The sequence below is a fragment of the Bos javanicus genome, chromosome 6, assembly GCF_032452875.1.
Source record: "Bos javanicus breed banteng chromosome 6, ARS-OSU_banteng_1.0, whole genome shotgun sequence".
In the NCBI taxonomy this organism is placed as follows: Eukaryota; Metazoa; Chordata; class Mammalia; order Artiodactyla; family Bovidae; genus Bos; species Bos javanicus.
The window spans coordinates 99,994,267-100,015,089 of record NC_083873.1 but is presented as its reverse complement, the minus strand read 5'-3'; the positions used below and the strand labels follow the sequence as shown (position 1 = coordinate 100,015,089).

Below are 20,823 nucleotides of genomic sequence, written 5' to 3'. Positions count from 1 at the left end.
AAAGAATCCGCCTGCCTTTGCAGAAGACAAGGGTTCAGTCCCTGATGCTGGAGGTTCCCACATGTCATGGAGCAACTCAGCTCAGGAACTGCCACCCATTGGCCTGTGTGCAGAGCCTGGGAGCCACAACTGAGTCCATGCACTGCAAGTACTGAAGCCCCCACACCCTAGAGCCCATGCTCTACAACAAGAGAAATCACTGCAATGAGAAGCCTGTGTGCCTGTAGCTAGAGAAGAACCCTTAAAGCAGCAAGGACCCAGCACAACCAAAAATAAAAAAGAATATTCCCTTAAAATATTTTACTTATTTTTGATGATACAAAGTAACTAGATTGTACATTACTATGACTACTGAAATGAGCTAATTGTTTTTAAATATTCATATTTTTATTGTAACTCTTTCACTTAGATTCTGGAAATAAAGTCATGTAAGTTTTATATTGTCTGTAAAATGAATGTGACACGGAATTCATTACTTTTAAGGCTTATTGGGTCTTCAAAAAAACCAAACACATCTATTTGCAAGCCATAGTTATATACAGTTAAGATAGAAAATGAGAATTTTTAAACTTGTAGCTGAAAACAGTTTAATTGTAGAAAAATTAGTCTTTTTAGCCTAATATATGTATATAACTTGGTCATTCAGAAAAATTCGAGTCTGTAATATGAGTCAGACATTTAACTAGGCTGGGTATGTATTGGTGAGTAGAATAGACATTTTTCCACTTTGTGTTTATCTGTTGGAGAGCAGGTAATAGATTAATAGACATCTGTGGAGGAAATAAAGAAAGCGAAGTGATGGAGAATTATGGGGAGACAGATACTGCCACACTGTTAGAAAAAGGTTGTCAGGGGAAGTGACCTTGAAGCTGAAAACCGAAGGAGTTTTCCCTGCCAAGAGCTCACAGGCAAAAGGATCGCCCTGCAGTGTGAACAGTTGGTGTGGAAAGGATGCCTGGGGGTGCCCATGGCGAGAGTGGAATGAAGTTTGAGAGGCAGAAAGAGACCATACTATCTAGTTTAAGAGACTGTGATGAGGAGTATGGATTATATTCAGCGTATTGAAAACCGCAGAAGGATTTTGAAATTACAGTTTTTACTAACAACAACAAAAAAACCCCAAACTTTTTGCCTGCAGAAAGCAAAGTCAGTAGAGGAAGTGGGAGAACGGAAAGGAGGTCATTACAGTAGTCCACATGAATGATGATGGAGGTGTGTTCTAAAGTGATGGGAGCAAGTGGTGGGAGAGACGAGGACAGGTTTGAGGTATTTTGTAGGTAGAACCAGTGGGACTTAGTATGAAGTGTGAGGGACAGGGGAAGTAAGGACAATACTCAGGGCTTTTTTGGCTTGAGCAAAACCTGAGCTCAGTGAGGAGGAAAATTGAGTTTATTTTTGATAATGTTAATTTTGCGATGTTTGTAAGTCATCTAGTGGACATGTCAGATGGCAGACGGTTATGCAATCCTGGAGCTCAGAGGTTTGAGATGAGATATACAGATGGTATTCAAAGTTGTGGAATGAATGAGATCATTTCTAGGGAGGGAATGCCCTAGGAACTCTAGCTTTCAGAATTTGCATGTGTGGGCAACATTCTTGCTTTGCTTTGTGAAAAAACAAAAGATAAAACTGCAGCACAGAAAGTTTGGTTTATTTCTAGCATGTATTAAACAGTATGTGCTTTTTTCCCCCTTCAATTTGATGGTAGTATGGTATATGATCTTGGCATCTGGTCCCATCACTTCATGGCAAATAGATGGGGAAACAATGGAAACAGTGAGAGACTTTGTTTTTGAGGGTTCCAAAATCACTGCAGATGGTGATTGCAGCCATGAAATTAAAAGATGCTTGTTCCTTGGAAGAAAAGCTGTGACCAACCTAGACAGCATATTAAAAAGCAGAGACATTACTTTACCAACAAAGATCTGTGTAGTCAAAGCTGTGGTTTTACCAGTAGTCATGTATGGATGTGACAGTTGGACTGTGTAGAAAGCTGAGTGCCAAAGAATTGATGCATTTGAACTGTGGTGTTGGAGAAGACTCTTGAGAGTCCTTTGGACAGCAAGGAGATTCGGTCAGTCAATCCTAAAGGAAATCAGTCCTGAATATTCATTGGAAGGATTGATGTTGAAGCTGAAACTCAAATACTTTGGCCACCATATGTGAAGAACTGACTCATTGGAAAAGACCCCAATGCTGGGAAAGATTGAAGGTGGGAGGAGAAGGGGATGACAGAGAATGAGATTGTTAGATGGTTGGATGGCATCACTGGCGCGATGGATGTGAGTTTGAGTAGGCTCTGGGAGCTGGTGATGGACAGTGAGGCCTGGTGTGCTGCAGTCCATGGGGTCGCAAAGAATTGGACACGACTGAGCAGCTAAACTGAATGGTGTATGAGAAAAAAGTCTAAAGCTCCACCCTACCACTTGTTGAATGAATAACTAGACACCTACTAGTTGTATGACTTTGAAATTCTACCTCTCTGAGTCTCAGTGTTTTATCTGCTAAAAGGAGTAAGAGGAGAGTTGTTTTGAAGATTAAATGAATTAAGTTTTCCAAAGTGCCCAGGACAGTGTCTGATACATAGTAAATACTCAATATTCCTTATTTTCCCTTTCCTTGCTTTTAGTTCATTGGTGTATGTATCTTTGAGCAGGCAAGCCACTCTGAAACAGGTTGTTTCCTCAGTGCATCTTCAGTGTTCTTCCCCTATTCTCATCAGTGTTATGGAGAAAGACAGATATAAACATATAACACAGAAACATATGTGTGTAGCATGGTATCTTAAATATCTGAAAACTCTTCTATGCTAAATGTTCATACACTATTTTTGTCCTGTTTTTCTTAAACTGTTATAACTCTGCTGCTTTCAAAGAAGATTATCTCTTAAATAATGAAACACTGAGATAAAGGTTTGTTTTGAAATATGTTTGAAGTCTAATGAGCAGGAGAATGAATTCAGTTCAGTTTAGTCACTCAGTCGTGTCTGACTCTTTGCGACCCCATGAACCACAACACGCCAGGCCTCCCTGTCCTACACCAACTCCCGGAGATCACCCAAACCCATGTCCGTTGAATCAGTGATGCCATCCAACCATCTCATCCTCTGTCGTCCCCTTCTCCTCCTGCCCTCAATCTTTCCCAGCATTAGGGTCTTTTCAAATGAGTCAGTCAGCTCTTCTCATGAGGTGGCCAAAGTACTAGAGTTTCAGCTTCAACATCAGTCCTTCCAATGAATACCCAGGACCGATCTCCTTTAGGATGGACTGACCGAATCTCCTTGCAGTCCAAGGGACTCTCAAGAGTCTTCTCCAACACCACAGTTCACAGGCATCAATTCTTTGGTGCTCAGCTTTCTTCACAGTCCAAGTCTCACATCCATACATGACCACTGGATAAACCATGGCCTTGACTAGACGAACCTTTGTTGGCAAAGTAATGTCTCTGCTTTTTAATATGCTGTCTAGGTTGGTCATAACTTTCCTTCCAAGGAGTAAGCATCTTTTAATTTCATGGCTGCAGTCACCATCTGCATGGAGCCCAGAAAAATAAAGTCTGACACTGTCCCCATCGTTTCCCCATCTATTTCCCATGAAGTGATGGGACTGGATGCCATGATCTTAGTTTTCTGAATGTTGAGCTTTAAGCCAACTTTTTCACTCTCCTCTCCCTTTCATCAAGCGGCTCTTTAGTTCTTCTTCACTTTTTGCCATAAGGGTGGTGTCATCTGCATATCTGAGGTTATTGATATTTCTCCCGGCAATCTTGATTACAGCTTGTGCTTCCTCCAGCCCAGCATTTCTCATGATGTTCTCTGCATATAAGTTAAATAAACAGGGTGACAATATACAGCCTTGATGTACTCCTTTTCCTATTCGGAAACCATGGAACCAGTCTGTTGTTCCATGTCCAGTTCTAACTGTTGATTGAAAATGAATTAAAACAGTATTATAGAAATTTTCACTCAGGACTTCCCTGCCAGTCCAATGGTTAGGACTGTGTGCTCCATTGAGAGGGCACAGATTCCATCCCTGGTTGGGAAACTAAGATCACACATGCCACAGGGCAGCCAAAAAAAAAAAAAAAAATTCCACTCTTGTGTATTAAAGCTTTGTAATTATTAACACAGAATTCTCAATTGTGTATTAAATTGTTCATTATCAGATATAAAATTGGATAATCTAATACTTTGAAGGCAAAGGTAGAGTGTTAAATTTGAATCTGTGAAGTCTACCTCTAATTCATTGGCACAGTATTACAGAAGAACCTCAAGTACCCTGTGATAAAGTGGAAAATCCCATTTAGTAAATTTATCACAACCCAATTACCTTTCATTTATGAATTTATATCATTGTGGAATGATACGCTATATTCCATTAATTCTAAAAAACCTTTTTTTCTCATTTTTAGAATTTTGAAATTAGAATTATCTTACAGTAGATATAATATGAAGTTATGTATTTTCTTTGTAATTGGCAGTGTATTTTCTTGGTGGTACGTAAGATAACAGTTGCCTTGTAATTGATGGAAAAGCTATGACCAACATAGACATCATACTAAAAAGCAGAGACATTTCTCTGCCAATAAAGGTCCGTCTAGTCAAAGCTATGGTTTTTCCAGTGGTCATGTATGGATGTGAAAGTTGGACCATAAAGAAAGCTGAGTGCTGAAAAATTGATGCTTTTGAACTGTGGTGTTGGAGAAGACTCTTAAGTCCCCTGGGCCGCAAGCAGATCCAACCAGTCAATCCTAAAGGAAATCAGTCCTGAATGTGCATTGGAAGGACTGATTCTGGAGCTGAAACTCCCAAATATTCTGGCCACCTGATGTGAAGAACTGACTCAATTGAAAAGAGCCCAATGCTGGGAAAGATTGAAGGCAGGAGGAGAAGGGAATGACAAAGGATTAGATGGTTGGATGGCATCACTGACTCAATGGATATGAATTTGAGTAAGCTCTAGGAGTTGGTGATGGACAGGGAAGCCTGGTGTGCTGCAGTCCATGGGGTCACAAAGATTAGGACATGACTGAGTGACTGAAAAGAACTGAACTGTGATTGATGGTAACTTGATTTTGATGATATTTTGTATTTAACTGCAAGTCTCTAGCCTAGAATACGTTTGATATTCATTAATGCTTATATACTGTTCATGAGGTTCTCAAGGCAAGAATACTGAAGTGGTTTGCCATTCCCTTCTCCAGTGGACCACATTCTGTCAGACCTCTCCACCATGACCCGCCCGTCTTGGGTGGCCCCACAAGGCATGGCTTAGTTTCATTGAGTTAGACAAGGCTGTGGTCCTAGTGTGATTAGATTGACTAGTTTTCTGTGATTATGGTTTCTGTGTGTCTGCCCTCTGATGCCCTCTTGCAACACCTACCATCCAAAATCACTGCTGATGGTGATTGGAGCCATGACATTAAAAGACGCTTACTCCTTGGAGGGAAAGTTATGACCAACCTAGATAGCACATTAAAAAGCAGAGACATTACTTTGCCAACAAAGGTCCGTCTAGTCAAGGCTGTGGTTTTTCCAGTAGTCATGTACGGATGTGAGAGTTGGACTGTGAAGAAAGCTGAGTGCCGAAGAATTGATGCTTTTGAATTGTGGTGTTGGAGAGGACTCTTGAGAGTCCCTTGGACTGCAAGGAGATCCAACCAGTCCATTCTGAAGATCAGTCCTGGGTGTTCTTTTGAAGGAATGATGCTAAAGCTGAAACTCCAGTACTTTGGCCACCTCATGCAAAGAGTTGACTCATTGGAAAAGACTCTGATGCTGGGAGGGATTGGGGGCAGGAGAAAAAGGGGACGACAGAGGATGAGATGGCTGGATGGCATCACTGACTTAATGGATGTGAGTCTGAGTGAACTCCGGGAGTTGGTGATGGACAGGGAGGCCTGGCGTGCTGCAACTCATGGGGTCGCAAAGAGTCGGACATGACTGAGCGACTGAACTAAATGCTTATATAAAGTAAGAGTCACTTTTTTAAGATCAGATCATGTTTTTTACATTTATTTTCTGCTTAATATTGTTCAGTATAACACACCAGATCAGCAAACTTTCTGTAAAAGGCCTCCATGTAAATATATTAGGCCTTGTGGGCCAAAAATCTGTTGCACTTATTCAACTCTGCTGTTCCACAGAAGGAGCCTTAGACAGTACATATGAACATAGTTATGTTGCAATAAAACTTTATTTACAAAGTAAATTTGGCTCAAATTTGACCCATGAGCTGTAGTTTGCCAATCCATAGTAGAACATTATAATGATCAAAATCACTTCTCAAACATTCATTCCTCAAAATACTTTTTCTGGGTCATCTTTGATTCTTTGCATGTGTATTCTATACCAAGTTTTCTTTTTGTTCCTACTAGTTGTTTGGTCTCTTGTGTCTGTGTCTAAATCAGGGACATCGTACTAGTTCATGAGGCAGTAGATATTTTGTCATTGTCCATGTGAGTGATCTTTGGTTCAGATTTGTTACCCACTTGTAACAAATGATTCGACAGTTTGTTTTTTGTTGCTCCATACAATAAGCTAAGATCAGTGAAAAGTTATTAACGAATTAATGAATCTGAGATTTTTAAATACTGTGCCTGAGAATAGAGTTGGTACCAGAAAGTCGGCTGCATTTGGATCCATGCTAATCAAGTTGAATCTGAGAGTTATGGTAATGAAGTTGAATATGAGAGGCAGCATGATAAAGTCATTAAGAACACTAACTCTGGAGCCAGACAGCCCGATTAACTCTAGGCTCTACTACCCCTTACTAGTATGTGACCTTGGGCTAGTTATAGTTACTTAACCTCTCTGTGTCTCAGTCTCGTCTTCTGTAAAATGTGGACAGTAGTACTTATAGAGTTTGAATATTCAGTGAGTACCTAAAATTTAACTCATAAATAGATATGAATAGGATTTTAAGCATAGGATAGATGATCTTTAGAAATAATTCCATTACTATTGAATGTAATTAAGTCAGAATGCTGCTGCTGCTGCTGCTAAGTCTCTTCAGTCGTGTCCAACTCTGTGCGACCCATAGACGGCAGCCCACCAGGCTCCCCCGTCCCTGGGATTCTCCAGACAAGAACACTGGAGTGGGTTGCCATTTCCTTCTCCATGCATGAAAGTGAAAAGTGAAAGTGAAGTTGCTCAGTCGTGTCCGACTCTTAGCAACCCCATGGACTGTAGCCTACCAGGCTCCTCTGTCCATGGGATTTTCCAGGCAAGAGTACTGGAGTGGGGTGCCATTGCCTTCTCCGTTAAGTCAGAATACTTGCCATTTAAAATGACAAATTAAAAGGAGCTCATAATGAGTAATTTTCTCCTTTCTATCATGAATATAGTCAAACTATCAGTGTTTTCTCTGTGTTTACCTAGGTGGCAACATCCAGTATCTGGCTCTCAGTGAATGTTAATTAAATAAATGAGAATTTGTATTTTTTTTCAAGGTGCTAATTTTCCAATTATAAGATCCATCTTTTGTCTGATTTGGAGAAAGTGATGTCTTGCTTGTTGAAAAACATGTTTTATATTGCACTATAATCTAAAATCTGTGAATTTTTCTTAAGACATTTCTGTAAGCCATTATTTCCCTCACTTTTAATGCCTCCTAGGGATATTTCTCTAAGAGAATGCTGTAATGGTACACAAATATATTTAACTTTTTTTTGATCTCAGAATAGGCTGGATTAATAACTGACATTAAAATGGTGATGAGAAAAAGATTGGCTAGTTCATTTCATGGCAGTCTTGGCTTCTATTTTCCTTATGTTATAACTTGTGAGATATGAATTTATTTCAGTCTTCAGTCTTTAGTAATAAGAAGACATCTTTTCCATAATATTTCTTTGCTCACCCACGTATTTTTTTTTTTTTTTTTGTATAACTGTGATAAGGATTTTTTTTTTTTTTTACTGTTTACTATTTATTTGACTGTGCCAGGTCTTTATTGAGGTATGTGGGGCCTTAGTTGCAGCATATAGTATCTAGTTTCCTAACCAGGAATTGAACCCAGGTGCCCTGTATTGGGAAATGCAGAGTCTTAGCCACTAGACCACCAGGGGAGTCCCTGCCAGTTTTAACCCTATGAAATTGCTGATACTCTACCCTTTCTGACATAACAAAAATGGCATTTTATTTGATTCAGCCTAATAGAAAGCAGGATTTTTTTTTTCCTGAAAATCTTTTACTTTTTGTAGTTTCATTTGATTTCAGCAGTTTGTCACTTTCATTCATTTAACAACATAATAAAACTTTTTTCATCTTTAACTTTTGATAATAGCCACCTTCCAGGAGCCTTTGTGAACTGTAAATGGTTGGTTAGAAGCTATCTGTTGAGCTTTTAATGTTCTGGCACCATGTAAAAGGCTTTTCATGTATTATCTCTGATCCTAACAATAGACCTGAGAGAGGAATTATTAATAATATAAATGGCAGGGCTAGGATTTGGATTCTTTTTAATGACCTAGTCTTGGAAGTTACATAGTATTACTTCCAGCGTCCTACTTGTCAGTAGTTCCCCATTCAGGAGAAAGGGAAATGGGCTCTTCTTTTTGAAAGTATCTTACGAATTTGTTGGCATTTTAGTTTTTAATTTTCAAAAAGTATTGATTTATTTGGCTGTGCTGAGTCTCAGTTGAGGTGTGTGGGATCTAGTTCTCTGACCAGGGATCTAACCCAGGCCCCCTACATTGGGACCTCAGAGTCTTAGCCACTGAACCACCAGGAAGTCCTGTAATTTGTTGACATGTTAAAGTCACTGGAAGATTCTGGAGAGTTTTAGATGTGTTTTCTGTCATGATGAAAAATTTATTTTGCCCTTTAAAAATGTTTCTACTCTTTGATGTCAGTGTAGGTGATTTACAATTAATGGTCATTCCTGAGTTCTTTGTCTTCCAGATTGTAACTTGAGACATGGTCTATTAATTATACACAATGGAGGCACTTAGTCTGACTGTTCTTACTGGTACAGGGATTTTAATCTTCCAGTTTTTTCCTATTTGTTTAATAATTTTTTACCTATTTTATTGGCTTTACAAAATATATAACTATTCTATAAGCTGTCTTTATTGTTGAGTCTGCGAAAGAACTAATTACCATGCCTCTTATTTACGCTGAAAATTATGTTGTTTTTTTGCCAGATTTATCTTTTGATTAAATGTAGGTGTCAGTTAGTTTACACCCTGCTCACAGGCAGTCTGCTGGACTGACTGCCCTAAAGAAAATTAGAGACCTCGTACAGAACTAAGCCTGAAACACAGGAAACGTGCAGGAGAACCAGGTACAGTCCCTGGAGAAGGACATGGCAACCCCCCACTCCAGTATCTTGCCTGGAGAATCCCATGGACAGAGGAGCCTGCCGGGCTATGGTCCTTGGGGTCACAAAAGACTCAGACATGACTGAGTGACGAAACGACAGCACCGAAACATTTGTGATAGAATCTTCCAGTGTGTATGAAAGAAGATGCCAGATTTTCTAGAGAGCTTGGAGATGTTGAGTGTGGAAAAAGGGCTGACAACTCTGGTATAAAACACACCTGTGTATTTATGGCTAATCTGGAGAGCAGAATGGGGTACTCTGAGGTAACGTGAATTGCAGTATTTCTTCATGTGATGTGTTGTATTCGACAGGGGAAATAATTGCATTGAGGGTTTTATGTTCATCTTCAGATTTCACCTGTCAACTTGTGTGCACAAAAGTCAGAAAAGTCCTCTCTCTGATTTAATGCTTTATAGTGAGTCAGTGATAAAACTAGAACTAAAACCCAAGAGTATAGTGACTTAGACCACACTTGATGATCTTATCTTCCTTAGTAAGCTCTCATTCTTTGGCCTAAATTTCTAGAGACTTTCCTTATGAGTTTCTTGTTTTTCTTTAACCTACCATACTGTTTTTTTAACATTTTTGTCTTTCTTTGGTATATAGTTCTATGAACTTTGTTAGATACCCAGATTAGGATAACCTGTACCATAGTATAAACTAGAATACTTTTATCACCCTTAAAACTTCCTTATTCTGCTTATACACATTCTCTCCAACTCTAGCGCCTGGCAAATGCTAATGTCATCAGTAAAGTTTTCTCTTTTTAAAAGTACCCTATAATTGGAATCATGCAGTATGTGACCTTTTGAGCCTTTTCTTTCATTCAACATAATGCCTTTGTTCAAGTTATTGTGTGTATCAGGGGTTTATTCACTTTTACTGTTGAGTTACACGTGTGTGCCACAGTTTGTATATCCATTAACTCATGGAAGGACATTTGGGGTGTTTCCATTTTTCTGGCAATAACAAATAGAGTTTCTGTAAACTTTTGTGTATGGGCTTCCCCGGTGGCTAAGTGGTAAAGAACTCGTCTGTCAATGTAGGAGACGTAGGTTTGATCCCTGGGTTGGGAAGATCCCCTGCAGAAGAAAATGGCAACCCACTTCAGTATTCTTTCCTGGGAAAGCCCATGAACACAGGAGCCTGTGGGACTATAGTCCATGGGGTTGCAAAAAAGTCTGACACCAGTTAGTGACTAAAGAACAACAGCAAATTTTTGTGTATAGTTTTTGTGTCATCATAAGTTGTTTCTCAAGTATACAAGTTGGCAAACTTTTGTCTGTAAAGGACTAGACAGGCTATATTTTAGGCCATATGATCTCTGTTGTGACTACTCTGCTCTTGTAGGATGAAAATAGCCATATACAATACATAAATTTTTGAATGGATGTGGCTGTGTTCCAATAAGACTTTATTTACAAAACTGGAATGGCACATGGCCATACTTTTCCAACCCCTGTTTAGTGGCAAATGTCTAAGAGCCGGATTACCAGGTACATGATAAGTATACTTGATAAGAAACTGCCAGCTTATTGATTTTTCAAATATTTGAATTATGGAATTTTAATGAACTCAGACTTTAGTGTTCACACATCAGACCTACATAATTTATGGTAAGACAGGCTTTGGTCTTATCTTATACTGAGGATGTATGTTGCCTCCTACTTTTATTCATATTCATGTGAGGTTTTTACGTGGATGAATCTTGTCTTCCTAGATAAAATACGACCTGAATTTTAGTAATTTTTATTTGACTTATGGAAGATATGATGAGGTATTACAAGCAGATTGTTTCTCTCAGGGATGTATTAAGAACAGAATCATAGTGAGAGCTGCTAGATTTTTAAATCAATCAAACAGTTGATTTTTTTTCCCCTAAAAATTGACTGTGACTGCATAGACAGCTATCACACCATAACATCCAGTCTCTTTATATGTGTTTGTTCATTTTTTTCATTATTAAAGCCAGACTGTTTAGCCACAATGGAAGCTCATCTGGGAGATCACTGTCTTCATTTTGTGTAAGCTCCAGATGACAAATTAGGTATTAAATCTTAGGTTTATGCTCATGTCCCTGGAGTTCTAAGGGACAGCATTCTCCAGTTGCTATTGAAAGCTGTTGTTTCTGTTGGTTTTGTCTGTGGGATGCAGACTTAGCTTTTTGCTAGTAGTGTTTTTTTTTTTGTGATTCCCGTGGCCACAGAGCAGGAGTGTGAGGTTCAAAGGAAGGCAAAGAATCTCGGATATATCAGTAACTAATGATACTGGAGATGGTGAATAAAACAAAGGAGGTGTATCTTTCTGGTTATGGTTTGCAATTAGTTATGCTCCTCTGAAAAAGCAATGAAGCCCTAAGACAACATCAAAGAGGTAGAAGAACATTTTGTACTGATTGTTGTCCTCCTACTTGTCTTGATGAGATGGTTGGAATATTATATCCGTGAGTGGGAAGTGCTAATGTTTATGTATGCTTTATTATAAAGTATGGCTAATGACTGCCATATTGGACATCACAGGCTTAATTTCTTCCATGTTCACTAGATTAGAATCCCTATAAAAGAGGTGTTGAATATGCAACTTCTTGGTAGTCTAATATTCTCACTTAGCTTCTGACTTTTTGCAGTCAAGCAGTAGTCACTCTCTCTGGCTCTTTGGTTATTAAATTTTAATACAAGTCTGATTGTCTCTAAGTATGTAACTTCTTTGTAAGCCAAGGAGAGTTAAAAGCATTTCCACCATTCGATCCTGTTTTCTTCCATAATGCAGTTATCCAGAGCAGGATTGTCCTGTGCTGTTAGTCTTGTCCTGGGAATATAAGATGAAACTCTACTGAGTACTGCCCTGTGAGATTTCCTGGGTCACTTTGTCCTGTCTTAGCAACACGCTGATGGTTTACAGCCACCTATGCCCAAGAGTTTTAAAAGTACCTGAACAATATTTACATTATTTACTAACAAGATAAAAAGGTTAAGAGTGCCTTCCATAAAATCTGACCTTACGTTTCTATGGCAGTGGTTCTCGACCCTGGGTGCATGTTAGAATCAACTGGAGAACCTGTGAAAGCAATACTTGGGCTCCAGCCCCAAAGATTTCAATTCAAATGAGTGGGTCCTGGGCATCAGAAACCTTTTTCAAGGTCCCTAGTTAACTCCTGTGTCCAACCAGGGTTGAAAATCCCTCTTGTGTAAGAAAATTAGTGGACCTGGGCTAGCCATGTCAAGTAAAATATTCTGAATTAAGAGACTAAATTCATTATCTTTTCCACCTTCTTTCCAGTTGGAGCCCAGATTTCAAGTCTTGAGTAAAAATACCATCAGGGGAATGGGCCCTATTGTGTTCACACATTCTGAACCTGTTGTTCAAGGAATCCCCTAAAGGTCAGTGTATGGGAAAAGAAATTAGTGGGGTTTTATTTTTAATCTATACTACCATTGAGTTTATTGGTAGATTAAGATTGCAAATTACTTGTGAGTAGAAATACCATTTTTAATTTACTAGATTTTAAGTGCTACCATTATAAATTGATTAATATAATATCATGTTTAAGAAGTACTTATATATCTTCTCATTTATTTTTAATAGGCTATTAAAGGAGCATAATATTATATTACTTATCTTTGTGCTTAGACACATATTACATAGCTTTGCAAAAATATTTAAGAAATTAAGCACAATGATTGATTCTGGGAAGGCCAACTGAGGCCCAGTGGTGGGATATTCATTATTTTTACTGTCTTCTTTGTATTATTTATTTTAACCCTCAGCATACATTAAATTTCACAAAATCTTTTTCAGTAGATAAAAATGCTTTTTTAAAAAAAGTTTTGCAGGTATGCTTATAGTTTTTTCTATTTGGAAAATTAAAAATAATATCACAATCAATTAACTTGAAGATTTCTGCTTATTATCCGGTAAATTACCTCTTGTTTTAGACGTGTTATTTAAGTGTATGTCTGCTCTTTCCTCTGAGCCTACCTCCTGGGTTTCTGTTTTGCTTTACATTTTCTCATGGCTCTTTCATGTGCTGTATATAAAAGAATGGGCCCTACCTAGATGATGACACTATCATTCTTCCAGTACCTCAGTCTGGAAATCTTAATTCTTCTTTGTCTGTTTCATTTGATCCTGAAAGACATCTCATTTCCAGATTGTTAACCCTGCACTGGTGACATTTCCCATCCAATCGCCCCTCACTCCCGCTTCCACTGGCCCTGCTTTTATCACTGAGGGATCATTAAAGTAGCCATTGCACACTTCACACTGTGCTTAGAAGTATTCTCTCAACATACATTACTCTCTTGCTTAATCGGCATTTTTTGTTAACCCAGACTGAATGGCCTTTTATGATCTGCCCTTGTCTACCTATTCTACGCAGACCTCACTTCCAGCTTTTCCCCTGTGCTCCAGCTCTGCTAACCTACTGGAAGGAGACAGCAGCATGTTTGTGCCCTCTCTTGAGTATGCATATGATCTGGATCTGTTGAGTATGCACATGGTCTGTATATGGCCAAAATTAAGGGTGGGCTTATTTGTCAGCTGAATGAACTCCTATTTAGTTCCCAAGATTAAGTTCAAACGTCATCTTCTCTATTGATTGTTAAATGTTCCTTTGTGTCATAGCATCTTGTTTATTTATTGTTTATTATGGTAGCCATCACATTCCTCTGTAATATCTTTTAGCTTAACTATGAACCCTTAGAAGGTAATCTGTTTAACTTTCTGTTACTAACACTTAACAGAGTTGCTGAATGTGTTAGAAGAAGTGTTAGAAATGAACAAGGAAATGAAAGTTAACACATACAAAATTGCATACTATTTATAATCACTGGAACTTACTAATCAATGTTGTAATAACAGTAAACTATACATTTAGGTAAACTTCAACTTTACATTGAAGACAAGAGTTATTTACTAAGCTGAATGACTGAGCTTGAGGAAGATGTTTGCCTTTAAAAGAGCTGATATTTTTAAAGTACCTTTAGATGATTCGAAAGAGTACTTTTTATGCAGATAGATTTATACTAAGTACAAGGCATTTTGACAGTTAATTATTTAAATCAGAAACCGAGTCAGCCTTTATTAACATAGCCAGAGCTTATGTTCTTGGAAGTAATAATGCTATATTTACTTAACATTTATTCTGTTGTTTCAACGTTTACTTAATTTCACTGCATATTCATTTGGATATTAGTACCCATTGGTTGGCCTTTTATCATTTCTTAACTTGAATGTAAGTATCATAGTAGAAAATCACTGTAGTTCACAATGTCATATTCCTTATAGATACTTGAATATATATTAAAATTGATTCTGTGCTAATTTTTTTAAACAAGAGTTAACCAGTTTTTATAGATCTACTCTTAATGCATGTCTAAATTTATCTACAGTAGATAAAAGATTTCCACATAAAGATAATTGAGTAAAAGCATTTGTATTCTCTTATCCTTCCTAATGCTAACTAAAAGAATGAAGACTAGGGAAGAATTCTTGTAACTTGAGTGAAGTGAGGAGAAAACTAAGCCTCAGACTGCAAGAAGAGCTGTAACCTTTAGAACAAATGGAGACATTTGTGTGCAGACATCTTAAACAGAGCTCTCCCAAAGTAGGTGGCATAGAGGTCTCAGCATGGCAGGCCAGGTGAGGCTGCAGGAAAAGAGACAGATGCAGTTTTTATGCAGAGAAGAGTAGGAAAACCTAGCCGAGTGGAGGAGATCGTGTACAGAGCTGTCGCCTTGGTATCAGTGGATTTGGAGCAGCCAGAGAAGTAAACACCGAATCACAGTGCAGACAATCAGCAGCTTAACATTCCCCCCTCCTCCCCCACTTTAACCTCGCTGGCTTCATTAGGATTCTCCAACCATGCTAAGCACGTCCTTCCCTCCAGCCTTTGATTTTGCTTGTCCCTCAGCCTGGAAAATTCTTCCCCTAGAAATTCTTACGGATTACTCCCTCATTCATTCACGTTTCTATTCTGCTGTGAACTCAGAAGGGCATTTTGAGTTGACTGTGCATACTCAAGCAAGCAAGCAACCTCGGAGCATTTTATTTGCAAAGCTTGCTGCTTTTTTCCTTGCATCCATCACCACCAGACTTGTGTATTGATTTATTTAGTTTTTCTTTCTTTCACGCGAATCTGAGCTCCCAAAGGACACATACATATCACAATGGTATGTTCCACCTCTCTATTCCAAACACCTAGAACACTGCCAGGCACGTAATTGTTGCTTAGTAGATGAGCACACAGTTCTTCCCATACGCAGCAGCGTGTACCCCGTACAAACTGGCAAATCCCATGTGGAGAGACTTAAAGGACATCATCCGCCACTAGCAATAATTCTTTTTTTTTTTTTTTTTACAATTTTTAGTGTTTATTTAGATTGAGTTAGTTAAGGGTAATAGTAACAGAATTTTGAAAGGTAGGTGATTCCAAAGATGACTTTAATAGTTTTTATTATACTATGCCTTGTTATTTACAGGGATTCATGTTCTTTAATCAATATTTAAAAAATGATCTCTAATTGCATGGTGCTTTAAAAAACAAATTCATCTTCCTATATTGTTGAAGTTAGAGAGCCAGACAAGACAAGTTTGAGGAAGCCTGGTAAGGAGCCCAGACAGCCTAAGAGGAGGGCAGTTATCTTGGAGAGCATCATGATTCCAGAATGGATCCCTTAACATAAATCTGAAAACTTAATTTTGCCACTTAACCCAGAAGTCATTTGGGTGGCTTTCAGAGACAGGCTCGCAGCATGTCACCAGAGTGCCATTGTATTTGTTTACACTATTAGGATACTCTCTCGGAACGCAGACATATCCCACCTAGGACACTGCTTTCCTGGGCACAATGCACATGGGGAATAAGATTACTAATGAGAAAGTTTTTTTAGCAGAGACCCTTGGATAGTCTTGAGAGGTGTTTTCTTCAGGCTCATGCCAAGCTGGATGACCTACCCTGGCTGCACAGAAGCCCCCACCAGATTCCTGTGTCTGCCATATTCAGTGTTTCTCTGTTCCTTGGATAGTGCTAACTCAAAATGCCAAATTCTTGCTCTTTGGGTTCCCATTTCTAGCTCTCATGCAGATATAGAATCACTCAAATTCAGGAAAAGGGATGAGGATATAAGTCCCAAGATGCTTGATTTTTATAGTAAAAAAAAAAAAAAAAAAAGCAATAATTCTTTATTTTGATCCTGATTCATATAAAATAATTGTAAAAATAATGACGTTTATAAAGTCATTGAACGTTTGACCACTGGATGCTTGATACTAAAGAATGTATAGTAGTACTGTGAATCAGTCAGGATTTAGTTGCAGAGAACAGAATTCATTCTAGCCAGTTTAAGCAGGAACAGGCTTATTAAGGGTATATGTGTGGGCTTAGCCGTGTCCAAACTCATTGTGTGACCCCATGGACTAACCCACCAGGCTCCTCGGTTTATGGAGAGATAGAAAGGGCTGAAGAAACAGATTTTAAGCTCACAGTTGACCTTTAACAAGCATCTCCCATGCAATACCATGGAGCTGGACCATCAAGGGAGCTGCTGGTTTCTCTGTGGGTCAGGATGCGATTGTAAGGGTTAATGAACTGTGGCCAGTAGGCAAAATCTGGCTTCAAGAATTTATCTGTGTCCTTTCAGTTAAGAAGAAGTTTTGCAGTTTTTAAACGGTTGAACAAGTCAAAAGAAGAATAATAGGTTTTTAAAAAGTTATTATTGAGGTATAATTGATGTCCAACACTTTATAATTTAAGGTGTACTGCTAATGATTCAGTATTTGTATATATTGCAAAACCATCATTACAATAACTCTGTTTAACATCCATCACCACACATGGTTACATTTTTGTTCTTATGATGGTAACTTTAAAGATTTACTTTCTTAACACTTTGAAATATGTATGTAATGCAGTCTTATTAACTACAGTTGCCATGCTGGTCCATATATCCTCATGACTCAACTCTTGTTATAACTGGAAATTTGTACATTTTGACTCCCTTCCCCAATTTGCCCACTCCCGTCCCCTCACCTCTGGCAACCAACACTGTTTTCTGTACTAGGAGCTTGATTTTTTGTTTTTTTAGATTCCACTTATAAGTAAGATCATATGGCGCTTATTTTTCTCTGTCTGACTTATTTCACTTAGCATATGCCCGTAAGGCCCACCCATGAAGTCGCAAATGGCAAATTTCCTTCTTTTATGGCTGAATAATATTCCATTGAGTTCTTGTACACATTTTCTTCATTCGTCAGTGGACACTTTGATTGTTTCCATATCTTGGTTGTATATAATGCTGAGGTGAACATGGGGGGTGTATGTGTCTTTAGTTAGTGTTTTAATCTTCTTCAGATAAATGCCCAGAAGTAGAGTTGCTAGATCATATGATAGCTCTATTTTTAATTGTTTGAGGAACCTCCACTCTGTTTCCTAACTGGCTACACCGTCTTACATTCTGAACAGCAGTACACAAGATTGGAATAGTGTTTTGTGTCACCTGAAAATTTTACGAAATTTCAGTATCTGTACATAAACTTATTAGGATGCAGCCATACTTTTTACTTACCTGTTGTCTATGGTTGCTTTCACACTACACTGGCAACAGAAACCACTTGGCAAGATTTATTATCCAGCCCTTAAAGAAAAAGTTTGCCAAACTCTGCTCTAGAATACACACGGTATTATGGGCAGCCAGACGTATGTGTCGCATCCTGCCTCCCAGCAACCAGAAGGTAATTACTGAATCTTGAAATCTCTGTGGCTTCACATTGTGAATATCAGCAAGAGTGTGGTTTCTGTTTCACTTGTGCCTTTCAGAATCTTGGGTGAGTAGATTTGATTGGCTGAACCTATGTTGCAGCAAGAACCTATTTGCAAAGGAGTCTGTGGAAAGCCTGTTCTTTGTTTCCCAGCCCCTGTGATTAAACATTCTGCCTAATTCAGTTCTCAGTGCCTTTATAGAAGTTGCAACCATCTTGCTTCAGTAAAAGCAGACTAACAGACTTTCACTAATAGACTTTTTTAGTCCGTGTGTATGTGTGTTAGTCACTCAGTTGTGTCCAAAACTTAGCCATCCCATTGACTGTAGCCTGCCAGGCTCCTCTGTCCATGAAATTCTCCAGGCAAAAATATTGGAGTGAGTTGGCACTTCCTTCTCCAGGGTATCTTCCCGACCCAGAGATTGAACCCGGGTCTCCTGCATTGCAGGCAGATGCTTTACCGTCTGAGCTACCAGGGAAACTTTTAGACCATTAGTCTTTTTTGTTTTGGGCATTATATTGATTCATACTTAATTCAGGTCTGTGATGTTCAACACTGTATCATTTATTATTTTCTTAGACAAAAAGACGGTAGAATTTTTAGCATTGATATATTTATATTTTATGAGGAACATATATATAAGCTTCAAGCAAAATATTCATATCAGAATAAAAATTTACTCTTAGCAATCTCACAAGGAATAGATTTTGCCTTCAAAATAGCAGAGTAGCTAAATCAGGCCAATCAGATAAGGATTCAGGGAGACGTTTCCTGTGAGACTGTTTTGGTGAAAGACTATTTTTAATTTAGATCCTTAGTCATGATATTGTAACTCTTTGAGGTTAAGTCTAAATATTTTCAGGGGTAGGCTTTGGGAAAAAATAAATAAATAGAAGCAGTAAGTCAGAGTTTAAAAAGAAAAAGAGATATAATAAAGTAAATAAAAGTATAAACTCCTAAAGTGCTAGTGAGGCCTGAGCATGGTAGTCTGCCAATAAATGTTTAGCAACTGTCTCTTCAAGAAAAGACCCCACAGAGCCCCCATTTTTAGTGTTTGGTGACTTCTTTGGTAAAATGTTCTCACCATGGCTGGTTTTAGGCTATTAAGGTTTGACACTGACTCTCTACAATTTCTGAAAATTTGGCCATCAAGGTTTCACGAACTGGCATAAGCTAGATCCATCTAAGCTGAGCCTAATAATAGGGTTAAGGAACAGAGGAGGCAGAAATAGTTGACATGAACATTTATAGTGAATATGCAGGGAAAACATTCCATGACACCTAAATTTCTCTTCAAGTCAAAAGTCAGCATCTTTTAAGGATAATATAACAGTATATTATTTTAATCATAGAAGAATAAGATGAATAGTTTCTGATGTTGGAGTAGATTTTTTCTGAGGTTATTATCTTATTTTTCTTTAATGGAAAGAATTGCTCAGAACACGTTAAATTACATAATACATTGTTGCATTTAGTTGCTAGTAGTATATTTTTATTTGTAATTTACTTTGATGCATTCTTCTAGGAAGTTATTTCTTTACTATTTCTGAATATGATTCCGTATTTGGCGTTATGTGTTTGAGTGCCTGGTATGAGAACTGGGAAGGACTTGAACGAAAGAGAACAGGAAACTCAAATGAAAAATGTGATTAGGTGTATGTAACATTTCCCTGGTCTGTCAGATGTGAGATGCTAAGAACTCTCAGCCAAGATATTACTCATGAATCATATTTCTTGTTGCCAGTCTGGTTACACCCCTGGTGGGAGATACACAGAGTAAACACAGATTTTGTGTGTGCATGTTTTTTTAACTTCTTGTGGACAAAAATACTTGCGTTAATTTTGTCCAAATGTTTTTAGAGAGAACAAATAGTACTATCATTGCTAGAACAGTTAGAAAATAAAATCACAGTTGCTTTCATAAATAAAGTTATTTCATCAAGGCAAAGAGACAGCTTCCATTTAATAAGAAGAGCTCTTGTCTTCAATGTATGTGTCTCGAATTCAAATTTCACCTGATGCTTGTTATTGGATCTTTTTGGCAAGTTGCTTTAACCTCTCTGGGTGTCAGTTTCTTAACCTATAAATTAGGCATTGTACCACTTGTGGTAGGAAATAAATGAATACATTTTGGTGAGGATAACTAGCATCGTACTTGGCTGTGGATCTTAACTCTATTTCCTAGACAAAAACTGTCGCAGAGGCAGGAAACGGGAGTTCCTTAGGGATTAACCCCCGCCCCAGTTGCTAATTGCCAAGGCTGTCCCTCTAGACTCTTAAAATGATTCAAGGGCAGAATGGCTGGTGTTTTCCACTTGGAAAAACTGATTATAAATCATGTGTAGAAAAGTTTGTGTGTGAAGAATTAACATGCAGAGAACAAAGCTGCAAAAACCTGATTGGCTAGAGTAGCCTATGGATGAGCAGGGAAGTCCATTCATGTATTTTTTTCTGTTGTTGAAAATCTTTAAAAAAAAATGTGCTTAGTCCTTCCTGATCCTCTTCCTCCCTACAACCCTGCCACTCTGCAGCTTGATTAGGGTTCCCTGCTGTACTTTCTTTCCCTTAGTATCTTATCAATACTTCCCCGGTATCACATGCCACACCTGCATCACACCATGGGCTCTAAGCTCTGTGAAATCAGATATCCTAAAAGAGCTGTCATTTCACAAAAATTAAATGCTACATGTGCTAGTTGTTGATATAAACTGCTGTATCCCAGGGATCCACCCAGAGCAACAGTAG

General features: G+C 38.3%; 1 protein-coding gene across 8 annotated transcripts in view; it reads left to right on the top strand.

Moving 5' to 3' along the window:
• WDFY3 (WD repeat and FYVE domain containing 3) overlaps positions 1-20,823 on the top strand; it is a 284,092-nt gene that overhangs the window by 48,772 nt on the left and 214,497 nt on the right. For 7 of the 8 annotated variants that reach the window (XM_061420694.1, XM_061420690.1, XM_061420695.1 and 4 more), the window contains exon 3: positions 12,600-12,700. The exons of the other annotated variant lie outside the window; for it this stretch is intronic. The gene's annotated coding sequence lies outside the window, so the exon portion shown is untranslated. The remainder of the gene's footprint in view (positions 1-12,599; positions 12,701-20,823) is intronic. 8 annotated transcript variants of the gene reach the window in all.